Source organism: Lissotriton helveticus, chromosome 8, assembly GCF_964261635.1.
Source record: "Lissotriton helveticus chromosome 8, aLisHel1.1, whole genome shotgun sequence".
Classification (NCBI taxonomy): domain Eukaryota; kingdom Metazoa; phylum Chordata; class Amphibia; order Caudata; family Salamandridae; genus Lissotriton; species Lissotriton helveticus.
This window is the reverse complement of record NC_136069.1, coordinates 55,276,613-55,297,689: the sequence shown is the minus strand read 5'-3', so window position 1 is coordinate 55,297,689 and position 21,077 is coordinate 55,276,613.

The window sequence follows — 21,077 nt, the reverse complement described above, 5'->3', positions numbered from 1 at the left end:
TGTTTCTCCTGGCGTCTGGCATCCGCTGGATGGGAAGGTCTTGTCGCTGTCTGTGATTCCGGCTGAGAGTGCCGGCGGGGTCGCCGTCTCCACCTGTGATTGCCGGGATGTCGCGGGGGCAAAGGGCCCGCAGTCGTTTTGGGTTCTGTATCAACCCCGCTGTCTAGCCAGGTTTCCGCCTCTGCGGGGTCCGTGAAGAAATGAGTCCGTTCACCCGCTACAACCCTCAACTTCGCGGGAAAGAGCAGCGAGTATTGGAGGCCCATTTGTCTCAGTCGCTTCTTCACCGCCATGAAATCATGTCTTTGCCGCTGGACCTGGACAGTGTAGTCGGGAAAGAACATCACTGACGCGTTCTCGATCCGGACCACTTGGAGTTTGCGTGTTTCTCGCAGGATGGAGTCCCTGTCCCGGTAGTTCATTATGCGGAGCAGCATTGGTCTCGGGTTGGAGCCCGTCGTCAGAGGTTTGGTGGGGACTCTGTGAGCACGTTCTATCACGAAGTGTGGGGAGAGCGATCCTTCCGGTAGGATGCCTTTCAACCATCGCTCCATGTGTTCCTCCGGGGATCTCCCTTCCCATTTCTCCGGAACCCCGACCAAGCGTACGTTGTTCCTTCGGGTCCTGCCTTCCGCGTCTTCGGCTCTCTCCTCCAAGAACTCCACTCTGTTCAATAAGTCCTGTATGTGTTTGTGCGACTGGTCGGTTTGAGGCTGAAGTGTCTGTACTGCACTTTCCAGGGCGGTGGTGCGGTCCGCTAGTTTTTTATGATCCGCCCTCAGGTGCGTGAGGTCGATGACCACGCTGTCGATCTTGGTGGCCAAGGAGGTGCGAGTTAGGTTGATTGACTCCTCGAGCCTCTCCATTGCCGCCAACATGGTGTCTAGTTTAGCCGCCGTCTGGTCCGGGTCAGCGTTCTTCCCGGTCTTGTCCATCTTGGCCTTCTGGTTTGTGTTGCCGGTACCAGTCCTCGTTTTGGGCCCGGTAGACATCTGAGCCTCCTCACTATTTCTGGTCCAGCGGTTCGTCGCACTCTCAGAGGACCAGTCCGCTTGTGTGAATGTTCAGGCGCAGGGTAAGTGGCCACCGTGCAGCGTCCGTGGCTCCCAGGTGGGTGTGCGCTCGTGCAGCAGCCTGCGGCGCTTGGTGTCTGGCGGGTTGGTAGGGTATGGAAGGGCTGGAGTGCGGCGCAGGCCCAGCGTGTGTCGCACCACGATGTGGAAGGCGCCGGTGTGGGTTTAGCGAGCTGTCGCGGCACTCCCGAGGATCCGTCAGCCGCAGGGGAGGTGGGCACCGCACCTCGTCCGTGGCTCCCGTGCGGGCGTGCACTCTGGTAGCGGGCCGTGGCGCCTTGTGACTGGCGAGTCGATCTGGGAGGGCTAGGTCGTAGTGTAGGCCCAGAGTGCGTCGCACCGTGGTGGGTAGGCACTGGGGTGGGCCTTGCAAGGTGTCACGGCACTTCCGAAGACTGTCCAGGCGTGCGGCATGCGATCACCGCACAGTGTCCGTGGCCCCCAGGTGGGCGTGTGTTCGGGCAGCGCCTCGTGTATGGCGGGCCGGTGTGGCAGGGCCGCGCGCGGCGGAGGTCCAGCGCGTGTCGTGCCGCGGTGGGTTAGGCGCTGTGGCGGGCCACGTGAGCTGTCGCTGCTCACCCGAGGCGCGGGTGGTGCCGAGGGTGCTCCGTCTGCCGGGCTGAGGGCATCAGCATGGCTCACTGGCCCTGGCCAACACGAGGGTGAGCCGTCCCGTGAGCGCCGTTGGTGGGGCCGGCGGTATCACACCGGCATGCAGCACGGGTCCCGCCAGTTCAGCCACAACCGGTCACTCTTTAGCGCCTCTCCGGTCCAGCGCTCAGGGAGGGGGCAGCCGGGTAGCGGATTGTGCAGTTAGGCTAGGCCAGGCGTCGCAGTCTGCCCCCGCGCCTTTGCGGAGCGTCTCGTGGTCTCTGTGCTCGCAGGCCTCAGCTTCGGGCCCGCGCCGCCATCCCGAGCCTCGGTCTCTCGTAGGAGGTGCCCAGGACTGAGAGCAACGCTCGCGGCCACCGATCTGCGTAGTCCGCGGTGGTTCGCGGGTGTTCCGATTTGTCTCAAAATCGGCCAGGTGGTCAGCGATGATGTCCGGCGGCAGCGCTGGTGGTTTGCCGCCGTCTGCAGGCAGCAGTGAGCCGGATAAATGCGCCGGGAAGGTAGGCTCAGTGCGGAGCTCTACCCAGAGGCGGCCATTCTCTTCGCGTGCATAGCCACGCCCCACAGACACTGATACTGATACTCAAAAAAACAACTAATAACCCATATACACACTCATGTAGCTACTCATCAACCCATGCAGCCACTTATACACAAAGTGAGACACAGATACAGATATTTAAATATTTAAACATTACTCGCTAATATATGTATTCACTAAGATACATTTAATAAGGCAGTTAACCAATCAATTTTACACAAAAAAACATCCATTTAGACATTTATTTACCCATTTATTCTTCCATCAACCTTTAGATATACATATATAAAAAATATTTATTTTTCAGAAAGATACACATTCACTGGATGATGTCATCAGTGATGTCATTTGAGATGTCATCAGTGATGTCATGAGTGATGTCACTGACCATGTCATGAGTGATGTAATATGTGACGTCATCAGCAGTGCATTGCACGCGCGAGTTATAGTGAGTCCAACTAACTATAACGTGGGAATTTCAATGGTTTTCTGCGAGTAAAATTTCCACATAACTATAACTGGTGTGAAACCTATGGTTTTTTCAGTGAATTGAATAGGTTTTTTAAATGCTAATTCCTAACTATAACTGGTGTGAAACCTATGGTTTTTTCAGTGAATATATATATATATTACCTACTGGCGGTCGCCAGTAGGTATATATAGTTAGGATTTTTTCTCTATGGGTTTTTTGAAAATTCTATGTCTAATAACTTTGGCGTTTGTGGACGGAATTGGCTGAAATTTTCAGGAAAATGGCACATTTTGTTTCTGAGCAGCCCCTGAAAATTGGGGGGGGGGGGGTTTCGTCCAGGGGGGGTCGAGAAAAAAGGGGGGTCCCAAAACGTGTTTTTAACATTGAGTTTTCCATAGGGCGGTTGGCCTCACTTTTAGCCCGAACGGCTGAATGGATTTGCACGAAACTTGGCAAAATTGTAGGGACTGGTAGCCCGATGTGCCTTTTGTAGGTCTCAATATATGTGCTCCAGTGGATTTTGAGAAATTAACGTTTAAAAAAAGATATATATCTGTAACAGCGGACCGGGCAGCGCTCCAGTTCGCGTACTTTTCGCGCAACGGAGCTTTGTGAAGCGAAGCTGATTGGTTCTCCGGCGTCTGTCAACATTCCAAACAGTCCGTAGCGGCCGCCATCTTGTCTCTCGGTAGGATCGAGAGACAAGAGGAGGCGAAAGGGAAGGGGCAAATGACGATAAGGGGGCATAGTAGATCCTCCCTGACCTCTTAGGTTTGATGTACCATTTTGCCAAGTTTGGTGTAATTCCGTTCAGCCATTCAGGCTGTAGACGTATCTAAATGTCAATAATCGAACGGCTGAATGGATTTGCACGAAACTTGGCAAAATATTAGGGACTGGTAGCCCGATGTGCCTTGGCTAGGTCTCAATATATGTGCTCCAGTGGATTTTGAGAAATTAACGTTCAAAAAAAGATATATATCTGTAACAGCGCTACGCTTCGCGTACTTTTCGCGTTACGGAGCTTTGCGAAGCTGATTGGTTCTCCGGCGTCTGTCAACATTCCAAACAGTCCGTAGCGGCCGCCATCTTGTCTCTCGGTAGGATTGAGAGACAAGAGGAGGCCAAAGCGAAGGGGGAAATGACCATAAGGGCGCATAGTAGATCCTTCCTGACCTCTTAGGTTTGATGTACCATTTTGCCAAGTTTGGTGTAATTCCGTTCAGCCATTCAGGCTGTAGACGTATGTAAATGTCCTATGGAAAATTGCATGGGGAAAACACATTTGAAAGTGTTGAAATTTAGAACCAATTAAAATGTTACTTTGGTTTTGTATTTGTGTGTGATGAAAGTTAATTGGTTATGTATATATGTCAAATGAGAGGAAACCACAGCCATTTTGTGATACTACTGTCTGAGGTACATTTGTGAGGAATTTTTGGTGGTGAATTTCTGGTGTTTGATTTACACAGTACTAACACTTCTCCTACTTTTAAAAAGGTGAGTTGTTAATTTGTAAGGGGAACTATGTTGTACACTTGAAGATAATTTGAAAAATGTTTTCTGTTATTTATTTGCAGTCCTTCTGTTATACTAAATACTTGATAAAGTTAGTTTTATATTATGTATTACTAAAAACGATAAATGAAAGTGATTATTTTTTTCTGCAATTTACAGCAAGCAATTTCAAAATAAAATGGCTTACAATGAAGAGACCGTGGCAATTTCTTTGTAAGGGGAACTATGTTGTACACTTGAAGATAATTTGAAAAATGTTTTCTGTTATTTATTTGCAGTCCTTCTGTTATACTAAATACTTGATAAAGTTAGTTTTATATTATGTATTACTAAAAACGATAAATGAAAGTGATTATTTTTTTCTGCAATTTACAGCAAGCAATTTCAAAATAAAATGGCTCACAATGAAGAGACCGTGGCAATTTCTTTTGAATTGTCCACTACATTGATTGAAATTGAGAGCACCAATAATGAAATATTGTCACAAGGAGGAGATGACTTGTATGATTCCACTACATTGATTGAAATTGAGAGCACCAATAATGAAATATTATCACAAGGAGATGACTTGAATGATTCCACTACATTGATTGAAATTGAGAGCACCAATAATGAAATATTGTCACAAGGAGGAGATGACTTGAATGATTCCACTACATTGATTGAAATTGACAGCACCAATAATGAAATATTGTCACAAGGAGGAGATGACTTGAATGATTTTTTTGATCAATCTGTTGATGGCGAATTTATCGAATGTTTGGAGACCATAGAGTTACAAGAATCATCATTGCAGACTTTTCATGAGGAAATTGCTGATGAGGACATGTTACTAGTTCTTTCAAATTTAGAAAATTCTGAAGAATAAATGTATATTTAGAAATCAAAAATTGTTTGAGACATTATTCATTTTTATTTTTAATTTATGAGGTTGTAGCGAAGTGATTGTAGTATAAAATGAGACTTATAGTATAGAGTGCAACATTTTTATGTTACATGGTAAGTTTACTCATATTTACTTCCCTTCTGCCACTATATTATCTCCAATGTGTATTTGACATCTCTTCTTCATCTCCGGCCTCCTTTCTCTCACTGTGTGTCTCCGATGCATCTTATCGCTGCTATTTTGTGTAATTACAGAAGAGAGTAAAATAAAATAGTTCGGAACGTGAAAAGGGGGCAAAGTAGAGTACCCCTCACCCCCTAGGCCTTTTCAGGCGGTCCCAAAAGGATCAGTTTCTGCTTTCCTGAGAGATTATGGTATGAGTTCCATATACCACAATAATTTGCATTACAACATGCAAGATATCTATCTCCTATTACCAACTTTTGGAGATATTCGCGCTAAGCGCGAATATCTCCAAAAAGTAACACCTGCCCTGAGCAGTTCTTAGCCATGTTATCCAATGGGAGGTGGATAACATGGCTAAGAGCATTAGCTCGGTAATGCATGAATATCGCTGACTTTTTAGCGATATTCATGCATTGCGGCCGTTTATTATCGCATTTGCGATAAACCTTATTAATAGCAAGGTTTATCTTCGATAATTTCTGACGATGCTTAGCGGTAAAAAATTCGTTGGTAAGCATCGTTAGCGATAAATATCGCTTAACTTTGGTAATATGCACCAACGTCTGTTAACGTTCGATTCGAAGGAAATGAGGAAGTGTTGAAAAACATTGTCTGCGCCATCTTGCCTTTTTTGAAATGCCACACTTTTGTCGTGCACGGCAGCCATTTTAGATGCCTTGACCAGACCCACTCTCTGCACGCTGTCGATTCGTAGCATGGCTCCCCACCCTCGCAAGCATCTTCCCCAGGCACTGGTCACCCCCGCTCTCTGTCTTATGCATCGGCAATAAACCTCCCCCCATCTGCGCTGCTCTTCCCTGAAAATCACACTCTGTGCCCGCCCGACACCTCCCTTTCGCCCTATTCACTACCGCACCCTCTGACACTCCTCTTCCTCTGTGTCCGATTGTCCAGGCTATCACCTAGCCCTGCAGATGTAGTTTATGGCCCCAGCTGTAAAGAATCACCCCTCTTCAAAGGAGTTATAGTAGATCAAGGCCCACACCCGATGAGATCCGTCACACCACACGTGTTCCTACTATCTGAAAACCATCCTGTATTGTGATTGGGGAGGGGACCGAGCCTGAAGCGGAAGATTCCAGGAATGACTCTTTGTACATCAAAGTTTTTACAATTATGTGTCACATTAAAAATATATAGCACTCCAACAAAGTAGTAGGAATATAAAACTTTAATAACATATAAATATATACAACAAAACAAAAACAGTAAAAACATTTAAACAACGAAGAGACCGTGGCAATTTCTTTTGAATTCCTGATGAGGACATGTTACTAGTTCTTTCAAATTATGAAAATTCAGAAGATGTTGCCTGGGGGTGGGTCGTCAGTAGCAGTCTGTTGTGCGAGTAGTTCCAAGGCAGCAGAACGCGCTGAAATCTAGATGGCACGAAAGTGATGTCTAGTAAGTTGCCGCCCAGCAAATAACGGCGTGGGGCGCCGCGGGGGTGAGTGAGTCCAGTAGGCACCACAGCTATTGTTACCGGCATTGCAGAATTACTGCTGGGGACAATGCCTGTGCTGTAGCAGGGTCACAGCAGAAACAAAAAGGATTCTGTTGAAGATGTTGTTGGTTTTCAATTTGAAAACAGTTCTGGTGTCAACTGCTATGCTAATGTAGTGGTTAATGTTTTGTTTTCTCTAGAAAATGTAAAAGAGGGGGAGGCAGTCCAAAGTTCCGTTAAAAGGGCAAAGGAAAGGATCGGTGGTTTGAACTATCAGTCAAAAAGGGGAGGGGGTGCAACAATTTTTCCTACCGGGTCACACTGTGCTTTCACCGGAACTGAGGTCTGCAGGATTCTAGTAATTCAAAGTGAGGCTGGCGCCAGCATGGGAGCGCCGACGTCCCGCGGATACAGTTTCGTCACTCCACGGGCGATCATGGCAGTCATTCCCCATCGGGGGTCGGAGACTCCCGCGGCTCCTCTAGAATCTTCAAGGTCGTGGAGGACTACGGTGGTGGAGTCAACCAGTGACCGGGCCATTTCTTTATGCTGGGCCCGCTCTTGCCAGGTCGACCGCCATTTTGAGAGTTCGGTAGCTACTGGCGATCGCGGGGTCAAATGAGCGGACGGGCTCCACCCTGCCGGGCGAGATGTTGCAGCATGGCCACAGTGGAAGAACCCTTTTCCGGGCGCCTGGAGCGCTGAGGGTGCAGCTGCGAAGCCTTCACCTGAGGAGGCGGGAGAGGCCTGTTCGCACCGTCTCTCCCTCCCAGTGCACCCCACGGCGCCCCGCTTGACATTTGTTATGGCCGGACCAGGCGATGAGGGGGGGGGGGGTCGGAGGCATGTGCAAGACATCCCCCCCCAGTGTTGTCGCAGCCATTATTCAAGACAGAAGAAGTGTCCCGTCCGTCTTTGGGCCGGGCTTCCGGTGGATGTCGGCCGGACGCCCCTGGCTCTGGCCCCATGAACGGGTTCCTTGGTTTATCGGCTGCAGCCGGATCCCGTCGGCCTCGGCCCCCCGACCGTTGGTGGCCGGACCGGAAGAGCATGTGGCGGGACTACCTGAAACTGTCAAGGGCCACCGCGGCCGGACTGGGAGAGAGAGGGGAGGGTCGAGGAGATATTCCCCCCCCTGTAACTCTTCAGCGTTGTAAAGGCAATCCCCTGGCCGGGTCCCGCTGGCCTCGGCCTCTGCTCCGGCTACACCCTACCTTAGGATCTCCTGGCCGAGGCGTGGCAGCAGGACCCGCCTTATATGGGCTGCTCCCGGCTGGGCGTAGCCGCAACCCTGCCCCACCTTGGAAGTTTCCAGAGTGGGGGCGGATGTTCTACTGACTTGCATTTTCCCTAGTCTATCGATTTTTTTGGCATGGCAGGCGGTGGGACAGCGAGGGGTGATTTGGTTTCTCTTACTGTTTTTCTGGTCTCTCACCACTGGCATATTTTAACGTTTTCTTGTTTCTAGGACATTAATAGGTTTTATCATTACGTTATGTTATCGTTTCTTTGTTCGTTGTTTAATAAAAGTTCATGTTCATCAGTGGCCTACTGATTTTCGTTTTCCTATTCTTTTCTTTCCAGGTTGTTTCATGCTAAAGTTTCTGTTAACAGGATACAGTGATCACTTCGTTATTATTGCATATGTCCTTTTCACTAGGGGTGCTCTCTGGTCGGGCCAGATGACGTATCTCTAGTAAATGGTCCGGGTGAAACAGGTGCATCAATCAGTGGGGAGTAGATAGGCATGACAGATTACAACGGGGGAGAAAGGTCCGCATTACGTACCCTTTCACTATTTGCAAAGATTTTCCTACGTATATTTGCAAACAGGGAATACCTCCAAAAAGAACCAATTCCCAAACAGTCAATGTTTGGGGAAACAATCAATCAATGAGGAACGAAATAGGCACGACGTGTTAAAGGTTTGCGTTACCTACCCTTCACTATCTGCAAAGGGAGAGAGAATATTCCTATTCTTCCTCGTTTGCAGGCAGAGAAGATTCTTAAGAGAACCAACTTCGAACAATTCAATGCTCGATTCAAACAATCAACAAGGGGTACTGTGAACACAAATGAACGCCGCTTATGTACATACACATTGGTATTATCAACAGGTTGTTCCTAATGTTTCTATTTTAGGGAGGTCAAAAAGAGATCTCATTAGTGGCCTACTGATTTTGCTCGATTCCTTTTGTTTTTTTACACGATTTTTCGCTATCTGCAAAGACTAAACAGAGTATTGCGACTCTGTGCTTGTTTGTAAATAGAGAATGAACGAAAGAGAACAATCAATCAAATGGAGAGAGAATCAGGCACGACGGATTACAACGGGGGCAAAGGCCTGCGTTAACTACCCTTCACTATCTGCAAAGAGAGAGTACTCCTAATAGAAATGAGGGGTGGGGGGCAGCATTCAAAGCAGATCAGTGTGCATAAACACGAAAATGTTTTTACTTACCACGTACTTGACATTCGACAGCTTATGATATTTGCTATTAAAAAACCATTGAAATTCACTGAAAAAACCATAGGTTATAGACCATATATAGTTAGGAATTAGCATTTAAAAAACCTTATTTTACTCACACACAACCATTGAAATTCCATATATAGTTAGTTGCACTAACTATATATCGCGCACCCGCAATCCACTGCTGATCATGTCACATATTACATCATTCATGACATGGTCAGTGACATCACTGATGACATCACTGATGACATCTCAAATGACATCACTGATGACATCACTGATGACATCTCATTTGACATCATTCTTGTGCTAATACGATAAACCTCTTCAGACTCTAATATAACCTTAGATACACTCAGTGTATACAGACACTCACACACTGCCACTCATCCATGGAGTTACTCACACACCCAGTCAGTCATGCAAAGAAACAATCTCACCTCCATTTCTTCAACTATACAGTTAAACACACCTTACTTATTGAAACATATACTAACACATATTTACTCTCTTATACAATCCCTGATACAAGTTCACAATGATCGATACAACCACTCACTCATTCAGTGGCTCTCATGCACAGTTATTTATATATGCCAACTCTCACATGTACTGTGTTTAACATATGTACTTACTATGACATGTAGCATTGAAATATCCATTCACTCATCAATACACTCATGCACACAGTCAACTGCCCATGTAGCTGTTTCCACATGCAGTCTTGAACTCATACACCTAGTGAATAAACTGCTCACACATCTATGCATAGAGTCACACACCTTCCAGCCACCCCCACACAAACTCAATCTCCCATAGAAATACTTGGGCAACCAATTAATACCACATATAGCCTCTCGTATAGCTAATGATCAACACATGCAGCAGTTTACATCACAACAGACATAATGATGCACAAATTAAGACAGTTTAGTCACTAACCCATGCATTCAGTGAGACACATTTAATCACTCACTCATACAGTCAGTCACGCACCTACTAAATCCTTCATCCAGACACTTATACATCCACTCATTCTTCAATATGTAAGACATATTTTAACTTTACAGAAACATACAGTCACTGGATGTTGTCATCAGTGATGTCATCAGTGATGTCATTTGAGATGTCATCAGTGATGTCATCAGTGATGTCACTGACCATGTCATGAATGATGTAATATGTGACATGATCAGCAGTGGATTGCGGGTGCGCGATATATAGTTAGTGCAACTAACTATATATGGAATTTCAATGGTTTTGTGTGAGTAAAATAAGGTTTTTTAAATGCTAATTCCTAACTATATATGGTCTATAACCTATGGTTTTTTCAGTGAATATATATATATATATATATATATATATATATATATATATATATATATATATATATATATTTCTATGGCAAAATGAAACCCCTCATTTTGTTCCTTTTCAAATTAAATGTATTAAGTGTTACCACTTTATTCCAATCAAGATGACTTCAGGTGTGCCATACTTTTGTCATAAGTAAGACTGTCAGCGCTCTAGTTGTTCTTTAGAACACTCTGGGACATTCTGTCATTGGGCTATAGTTGGGCTACATCTGGCTGATATTTGGGCTACATTTGTTTTTTTTGTCTCTGGTGGCCATCTTTGGGCTACATTGGGCTACATTGGGCTACATTTGGGCTCTAACATATATATAGCCCAATGTAGCCCAATATATATTTTTTCAAAGTTAATTTTTGTAAAAACCACTGGAGCATATATCTTGAGACATAGCAAAGGCACATCGGGGTACCAGTCCCTACAATTTTGCCAAGTTTGGTGGAAATCCATTTAGCCGTTCGGGCTAAAAGTGAGTCCAAATGCCCTATGGAAATTAACATGGGGAAAACACGTTTTGGGACCCCCCTTTTATCTCGGCCCCCGCTTGACGGATCCCCCCGAAACTTTCAGGGAAGGAGCGGAGCGCAGCGAGGCAAAGTTAAGGAAAATTACAGGCAGATCCCTCATTCGGCGCCAAAGTTATTCCCAATAGAATGGTGCCGATTTCCCATGGAAAACGATCCTAACTATAACTACCTAATATATATATATATTTATATTTATATATATATGTCTAAAAACACATATATATGCATATATAGATAAATATATACACACACACACACATCCAAACGAGTTATGTTTGTTAATGTTTTTTTAATAAAAAGTTTCTTTTACCGAAAAACTGAGTCTATGTGATGGGATACATTTGCCATACATTTACTTGTTTATTGCATCTTCTGAAGCAGTTTTAGAGCCTAATTTATATGTTGGCAGGGAAGGAACTCCATAGCAACGGCAAAAGTGTTCCCTCCCCTCCAACACAGTGCTCTGTCCACACGGTTTAAATGCAGGCGGACCATAAGTTTAATCACGACAGAGACTACTGTTTCCACAGTGCTTTAGCCCCTCCGACGCCCTTTGGACGATGGGCCATTGGAGGCAGACCTGCAATTCCGCCGACTGATTTAGATGGGCAAAATTAGGGGTCAGTTTTTACTGCTTGACTCTGCCAGAAAAACCCTGGCAACAAGAGGCAATGAAAACTGCAAAAGGCTATCTTCGCCAGAGGAGTGGACTCTCATGGCAAGGGGAGCATTTACTATTTTGTTTTCAAAAATAAATCTCTGTCAGAATGATGGAGTAATTTACTCTGTTGCCCTCACGGATAAAAGGGCCGCCTGCCTACATTTAAATTAGGCCCCTTATCACTACTGATTCATTGTCTTATAGAACTATTACTGAGTTAGAAGAGGCTTTAGCATTGGCATGATTTCTTAAACAATGGGGTATCAATACATATGGTTCACTTATATATATAGCTCCTCTGTCTCACCATACTGTTTCAGGGTATTTAGTTTAGCACAAAATAATAATTGTTCTTTTCCTAGTTAGCGTTGAGCCTCTTTTGACTGGCCATATGAGGCTTCCACTGTTCCTCTAAGCCGGTATTGGGTTGGGGTGGGAATGGGCTGGGTTCTGAGTATGGGTATAGGTAATTTAAAGATTGGTCGCCCCTCCTATTTTTACTCTCTTCTGCTCTCCTCTTTTCCCTAATGTTTCCTTCTTTCCTTTATTCACTCTGTGTCTTCTCTACAACCCTTGCTTTGGAGGGTGATTATATTATGGGTTACAGATATGAACGTCCCTGCGCTAGGCTACTACCCACTATATCAGTAACCCAATAAACAGATATGTTGCAAGGAAACGTATATACACATCAGCGAGGAGCCGTTATCAACAAGCTACATATTAAATAATCCATATACCTTCCCTCTTTTAGATTTTTCTTTTCTTAAGAAACAATTTTCATTTAAATTCCTCTTTCCCAAAAACTTTTTACTTCTAATAACAGAGAATTTTCGTCCAAATTTTTTTGACAGTGATAACTTTCTAATCACATTTAAAACAAAGTACAAGTCCCATGGATAGTTCTTGATACTCTGGTACAGTCACAGCCAGCATGTGTTTGGGGGCTCACCAACTGTTTCTTCAGGGCTGTGAAAAGTGAGCAAACAAAGCATAATAAATATCACTTATTATTTACAGCATTCAAAATTTTATAAAAATACCACATAACAGACAAAAAGAGGATTTTGTAACTAAATACAATAAACACAGCTTAGTACTACTCCTCCCGAAGAGATATCGAGATTTTAATATATAGCCATGATTGAGAGGAAACTTAATCAATGGATAAATACAGTGAAGCCCAGTGGGGCCTATGAATGTATGTAGAATGGGAACATGAGAAAAGAAGTTATGCTGATTAGAGTTTGAAGAACGTTTTGCAATACACTAGAGAATAATGTCTGAGGTTCAACACTCTATTTAGATTTGAGGTATTCCTTTTTCAGCTTTTAAAGAACTCTAAGCATGTTTCCTCAGAAGCTCAGACAAAATTATTCTCAACTAAAATTACAACCAGACCAGATCTAGACAGCTCTGGCTGCCCTAGACCCTTATCTAAATAATAATGTACTCCCTGGACCAGGTCCTGAGCTGAAAATTACCTGGCTACCCCCTCCATACCTCCGCAATCTTGGGATACCACTACCTTCCCACATCCATCTGTGTGTTCTAACAATTATAGAGGAGTCCACCATCTAATATTTCACCATCCTTTATTTTTTCCTCTCCTATAACTGATACAAATATTATCTGGACATTCCAATCAACTGGGCGGATTCACAGAACTTACTACTTTTGGTATTCACAGAACGCATTTAGTAGTAGTAAAGTTAGGATTTTGTCTTGAGTTTGACTTAAGACAGACCTAAGACAGACTTAAGACAAACTTAAGACAAACTTAAGACAGATTTAAGACAGACTTAAGACAAAATCCTAACTTTACTACTACTAAATGCCTTCTGTGAATACCAAAACTAGTAAGTTTGGGATTTTGTCTCAGAATACTTTCTGTGAATTGGTCCCAACGTGACGCTACCAGACCACACCCCAGCCTGACTGTGGTGCCCACGGCAGGTAGACTGCCTGCAAGGTAAGTGACTGTCTGAAAGAAGGTACACACTGCCACAACAGGCTCTTAAATGTGTCTATATCATAACATTCCCTAAAAGCCAGAAGGGTGCACAAATAGTTAGAAGTGGAAGGACCTTGGCAGCATAGGCCTTCCTATATGCTAAGATCGAATTGCCGACTTGTCGCCTGTTAAATCTGGCCACGCTGGAAGACAGAGAAACAATGCTGCTGTCAAGGGTACAGCCAACCAAGGGTACGGCCAACCAAGGGTACGGCCAACCGAGGGTACGGCCAACCAAGGGTATGGCCATCCAAGGGTAAGGCCAACCAAGGGTTCAGCCAACCAAGGGTACGGCCAACCAAGGGTTCAGCCAACCAAGGGTACGGCCAACCAAGGGTTCGGCCAACCAAGGGTACGGCCAACCAAGGGTTCAGCCAACCAAGGGTATGGCCAACCAAGGGTACGGCCAACCAAGGGCACGGCCAACCAAGGGTTCAGCCAACCAAGGGCACAGCCAACCAAGGGTACAGCCAATCAAGGGTACGGCCAACCACAATGCCACGATAGCACTAACTAGTTATCCGTGTGAGTCTTGGTGCTCCTGGGTTCTAGTTAAATGCTATTATCCTTAACCCCAAGATGCATGGTTTTCTATCCAGACCCTCTGGACCACTCTGAGACCCACCAGGTGCTCCATCTGGTAACAGCAGCTCATCTACAGAGAACAAGGGAGAGACTTGTCTGGTTCCCAGTTTTGAAGGGGAGCCCCCCTTAACCCCACCTTGCTCTGGAAATACTGATTCAGGGCAGCAAGGGCCTCAGCCCAGTCTTATGTCAAAAGCACTATAAATGAGATGCCTCTGGGTACTTGGGCCTTGTTTACAAGAGGCCGCCAGAGCATCACTCTTCTTGGCAGTCCAGTGGTGCAGGCCTTTCAATCAGCGTGGCTTATCGTGGCCTCATAGATATGGAGTAAGGCAAGGCAGCCAAAGCCAGTATGGACACCTCACAAAAGTATTTTTTTCCATAAAATTCTGTTTGCGAATTCAAGAAATGTGCATTGCAGCAACGCATCACTGTCCCTAAGGGCCGGCATTGAAAAAGGGAAAAATGCTGGTGAAATGCGCGAGATCAGGAGAGCAGGCTAGGGGGGGTGGTGAAGTGGGAAAGGGACAGGGTTTGGGGGAAGCAGAGAAAAAGGCATGGCAAGAGAACAAGCCCTCTTCTTCCTGGGCCACTCATCATTTCTGATGGAGCAGCCCTCTTGTTTTATACCAAAAGATGTCCTTTCACAACACGCTTAACCTTTATCCCTTGTAGTCTTCCTAACTCCTCTCCCTCTCTTTCCCTCTTCAGACGTCACACTTTGCCTACCTCTCTCCCACCCAGGCTGTCATATACAGGCAATTCCGTGAACAGCGTTTGTATAATAACTGCACGTATGAAAGTCACAGCTTGATGTAAGAGTGACATCAATACTGAACAGTCTGTGAGGACCAGTGCTTTCCCACCCAAGCCGACATAGGCAGAGGTCGAAGTGGGGAGCTTCTGCATGGCTCGGCGTGCCCATACTTCTTTTATTCAATAGATTCTGTTCCCCTACTTTTTTATTTTAAACATTCGTCCCAGGGCGGCAGAAATAGACATGGCCTGTAGGGAAGGCTCGCCATTCGTGCCAGTTCGGGGATGGGTCTGGTGGGCAGAGACGGAAAAGGTTTTTCCTTCTTGCCCAGAGAAGACAAGAACAGTGTCCACTCCTGCTCTGCCACTGGCAGCTGTCCCCCTTTCTTTCATCCTCTTATTCCCTCTCTTTATGACTAGCTCCTCCTCACTTACTGAAAACCGTGACTTCAAGAAACAGTTCTCACCCTCTCTTTCCTCCTTTCGTTTATTTGTTCCCCTGTGAAATGGGTCCAAAAAAGAAAAATATTTGTTGTCGTCTTTTTCTGACATTTTTCTTTTCCACAGTGCAGTCTTGGGAATAAAAGGTTCAAAATATGAAAAATAAATAAAAAATTAAACCAAGCAAGACAGAGTGGTCGTAAAGTGGCAAGATTGATTGTCTTCACACCCAAACACATTTGCGTCACTTTACAGAGTTTGCCAGTGAAGCCCTACTTTTGTTTTCTTGTCTTTCTTTGAACAGCATTAGGGAAGTGCACCAATCCTGGAGGTACTGCAATGCCAGACTGATGGGTGGATTGGTAAACAAAATGTGTGCCCCGGCTCTGTGTTCACAGAGGTGGTCTTTTTAAACCATACTGCTTACGTTTTGTAAGGATATAAGCAATGGACATTGAAATGGGTCCCTTCGGGCCCTGTAGTCAGGTCATTAACTTTTCGGGCAAAAGCACTCATTCATTTCTGAATAGTGAGTGTAAAGGCTTTCAGGAAACCATGTTGTTCCTGTGTACATTTCACATGCTTTACTCAATCTTGCTTTCCCTACAAGTGTTTTCTTTTTTCAGGATTTTGGTACTTTTTGTTTTTAGGCTGCATATTGCTCTTGTTCAGTGCGTAATTTGAATTGAGACGCATCTAGGTGTTTATAGCGGGGTGCAATTGGGTTGTAGTAGAAGGCAGTGCGAGTTTCTCTCAGTAGGGCAGTATGGTGTTCAGTGAGGGAGAGGATATGGCACCTTGGGCAGAGCTGTCGAATTTGGAACTGGGGAACCAGGTTCAGCCTTCATGACCAGTCCCCCAGACGACTTTCCTGAGGGAGCACATTCCCAGGCTAGACCTTAGAAAGCCTAGTATCTTAGCACCAGCAGGTGGACCCGAGCAATGGCAAGTTTAGGTTAACCTTGATGCCTGTCCACCACAAACCATTCTGAAGTTCACCTCTAGTCTTGCGGGCAGGTCTAGGAAGCAGCACACCCTAGAACAACACTGACTCTGTCACTGAGGTCACAGGACCCTTGGGAAGGGGCGGCTCTAGGATGCTGCGACCGGTGTGACCGCACTGGGCGGGGACTTTGGGTGGGGGCGTGTTTGCAAGTAAAATATGGTTTTAAAAGCACTTGCTGCCTCCTAACTGGCCTCCAGCAATTTTCGGAAACAATGAAAATGTTGTGATAACTCTGGTGATTCATGTTCTTCCTAGAGAGATCCGAGTTTTGTCTAGTGGAAGTTTTGCCTCATAGAAAGGTAATGCAGAGGGTTAATGTTCCTGCTGCAAAGAACATGTGTCACGCAGATCCCAAAGTGCACATAATGTAAATAGGTCAGTGAGTTAGTGCTTTTGTCAGAGAGATCCTTTAGTTACTTGCAGTTTATAAGGTAAAATCCTAAAATAGAACAGTGGGCAACTGACTGTCATGTAAGAGCTGCTTGCAGACAGCAAGGTATAGGTTAGAGCGTTATGTTTTTTTTCCCCAGTCTTTGATTATCCTAATTATGCAAAAGGTGTTAATTCAGAGGGAAATTAATTCTGATTATTAAAGAGAATTCACAACCATGGTATTACGTTTTAAATTCAGAGTTTGTGTTTCTATCGACCAATCACTATTAAACTATACTGCCTACGAGTATGAATGACATGTGACTCCTACAACTTGTAGTCCTTTGTCTTACATAACATTTCCTATACAGTGATTTAAACACATATAATTGATTGATTCTGTGTGCTGTGTGTGATGTAAAGTGCTCTGACACCCTACACTGGTGTGAGCAGTGCTGTAAATCAAATTAAATGCATCTGAGAGAGAGTGTGGTTATGGAGACTTGAGGGGCACTGTTAACGAGTGGCAGTGAGGGAATCCGTGGCGGAGGTGGTCATTGGGGGGCACCAACAAACACTGTTGCAACAGGGTGCCACCAGCGCTAAAACCAGCCCTGCCCTTGATGCCAGTTGGCCTCATACTTTGGTACCTCCATTGGCCTTGCTTCAGCAGTAGTCGCTGTAACTCACCAGGGATTGGCAATGCAGGATTTGCACGCACACCAAACTAAGGGGCCGATTAGGAAGGCGGACGGATCGCCACCGCCATGCAGGCGGTGGCGATCCATCCGCCATTCGTGCCCGTCCGCCACCTGTTTCCCCCCCTGCCATATTACAATGGCGGGTGGGACCGCGGCGGACGGAAACACCGTCCACCGCTTTTCCGCCGCGGTCGCCTTGCGGCCGATCTTTGCTTTGGGGGCCCGTTGCGGGCCCCCAGGGTGAAGGGTGGATGGGGGGAGCACATGGGGGGTACCTATGGTACCCCCCTGCGTTTCCAAGTACAACATGGCAGGCACTGCGCGGTGCCTGTCCTGTTGTGCTTTGAAACGCACAACATGCATTTTTAGCATTGCGGCGGGCTGTGCTTTCAGCACCGCCCGCCGCAATGTTAAAAATGCGGGATGCACCCGCCACTGTGGCGGGTGTATCCTAATACGACGCATGGGACCTCCGCCATTATGGTGGACGATCCCTTGCCACAACAGGATGGCGGACGGACAAAGTCCGTCTGCCATCCTAATCGACCCCTAAGTTCACAATCTTCACAGTCTCTCTGCTTCATGCACAAGCACTTTTAACATGTGCTGCCTTCTTCGGGCCACTGGAATTAATTATGCAGCAAAGGAGGACAAAATGTGCCGCAGTGTCCACTAAATTATGTGGCAAAAAAAAGGCTGCAGTGTACTGCAGTATATTTTCTGATACTTTATTATTTTGACATTTTACACATGCTAACAGTCTCTGGAAATATTTTGCCTTATTAGTACCAGTGGAACATACAAATGCAACAGTGAGAAAGGTGATCAATCAACCTTTGCAAAGGGCCCTCCACTTCGCAGCAACACAAGTCACTTTATTTGTAACTTTGCTCCGTTTGAGCTACAAACAGTTTATAAATTAAAATTGTCAAATTACGTAGCAGATGTTGTGCTATGAGTCAAATATGACAAAGCCATAATATACAGAAAACATTTGCAAACTGGTATATTTTGCTATTCATGTTTGAACTGCTCTTGTGTAAAAAGGGAGACGTGCTGACGTCAGAAGCTGCATGGCTAGGAGACAAGTGGCTTGTGCTTCCACTTTTGAGCGTATTTGGGACATTCTGTGATTGGAAACGTATCCCACTTTGTGAATGTATTTTAATGTCAATAAATCATATTACACCTTAAATAATCATGTGTACCTATTGGTTTAACTAAATAACATAATAAGCGGTAACTGGTCTGTGAAATGCCAAACAAATACTACAAATTGGGATGTTTTGTGCATTGTGGGCACACCTCTGACTCCGCCCACTGATCTAGTTCTCTAGTTATTCCCGCCCTCTGATTGCCTGCCCGCCCACAGTTCCCCTACTTTTTTCCCCCCACTTCGACCACTGGTTGTAGGTCATTGATGGGGGCCCCTGCTGAATGTAGGGAAGAGGGCCCCTGAGACTGTCACTCATATCTTACCTGAATTCAGAGGCCTTAGTCTGTATAAAGAGTCCGATTAAGTCTGCCCCCCCCACACCGCCCAGGCCGCAGAGGCCTGGTTTACATCCCTGTCAGTCGGCAGTGCTTTAAATGGGCAGGTACTGTGCGGTACGGAGTACCGGCACTTTTTTATTTTGAGAGGGAGAGTACTGGCAGTTTTTTTATTTTGAAAGGGAGAGTACCGGCACTCTTTTATTTTGAGAGGGAGAGTACCGGCACTTTTTTATTTTGAGAGGGAGAGTACTGGCAGTTTTTTTATTTTGAAAGGGAGAGTACCGGCACTCTTTTATTTTGAGAGGGAGAGTACTGGCACGTTTTTATTTTGAGAGGTAGAGTACTGGCACTTTTCAAGACAAATGCTATACTTATAATTGGAGAGCACCGGCACTACTAAGAAACAAGCAGGTAATCTGCTACAGAATACCTGCACTTCTATTTTTCCATTTCAAGCACTGGTCGTAGGTAACCTGAGTCCACTGACAACTGATGGTTAACCACGTGCAGCAACGCTGACAAATCCTCCCATGCATTAGGAGTGTTATGCATGGGGAACAGTTTCACCAGAGCGAGGTAAACAAACATATGTAACTGCAAGCGAGTCACATTCATGCCTGTGAAATGTTGCACCTGGCAGAAAATCTGCAGAAGTAAATATTCCGAGCGGCACCTGTCCTGGTGATCTATCACAGATTCCATCCACTCCTTTCTTTGTGAATCTCTCTTTTTGTGTGTATCAATTATTATATTGATAAAATTAAGAATTGAGAAATAACAGTTAATACAGTGACATGCAAGGCCATGTCATACCCCTAAAGAGATACAAATGTGGAGTGTGATACATGAATCCCTCAAAAGCGATTCATTTTCTACAATCATAAGATGCCTCACGTGTGTTCAAGTGTCCAACTTGTAAACAGTGACTTTGTGACTCGGCCCTAAGCACCGATGCATGCTCACAGCAGGAGCCGCAGCGGTTGTCTCTCTGAGCTCCGAAGAAATTCATGTACCCCCAGAGGGTGTGGTATTTCAAAGTGAGAACCTATCGGGTTGATTCACAGTTCAGCAACTTGACACTATGGAGTCGATTCCGATCTCGCTTGGAATGGCACCGAACGCGATCCGTCCGAGAAAAGTATGATGCGGACGCGTGCTTTCCGACCGACTCGTACAACTGTACGAGCGAGCAATTACGATGCAGGAAACGTGAAATCGCTGACCGAAACATTTCCGGGTCCGGATCACTCCATATGTGTCAGCCGTAAGCGAACCGTGCTGTGCAATAGAGTCAATTTCCAACCGAGCCAGTACGATGCACGATTCGGATCGAGACGGAGTTCCTGACTCGTAAAAGCTCCGGGAAGAAGACGTCGGGGGTCCACGCCGGACCCCCCCTTCACCCTAGCCTTACAAGTCGGTCATGGGGGGGACCGGTCCCCCCAACATGTGCATGTATGGTACAGGTGGCACTGGCGCGTCCCCACAACTGGGGGGGCCCATTTGCACAAAATACCTTTTACGTCAATGGGAGCCTAAGTATGCGTTGTACAACAGGCTCCCATTGACTTCAATGGAGCTCCAAGCGACCCGTGTCCGTATGCGCGTGTTCGCATCGTACTTGGGCTTTCGGAGCCCCGGAGTGCGAGTCGGCCGGAAAGCACTCCGGATCCGACTAGGACTGACGGCTTTACCAATGAGATTGGAATCACCCCTTAGTGTCATCCTGGAGTCATCCCTTTGCCTCTTTCGGACACTGTATGTGGAATAAAGTACCTTCTGCTACCTCTTGTAAGGGTGCATGTCAGACCACCGACTGACATAGATATCCCGTTCTATACAACATTAAAAAAATCGCCCCATTGGGTGCACGTTTTTTTGTTATTAACTCCAGTAGAAGCAATATTTTTGTAAACACTA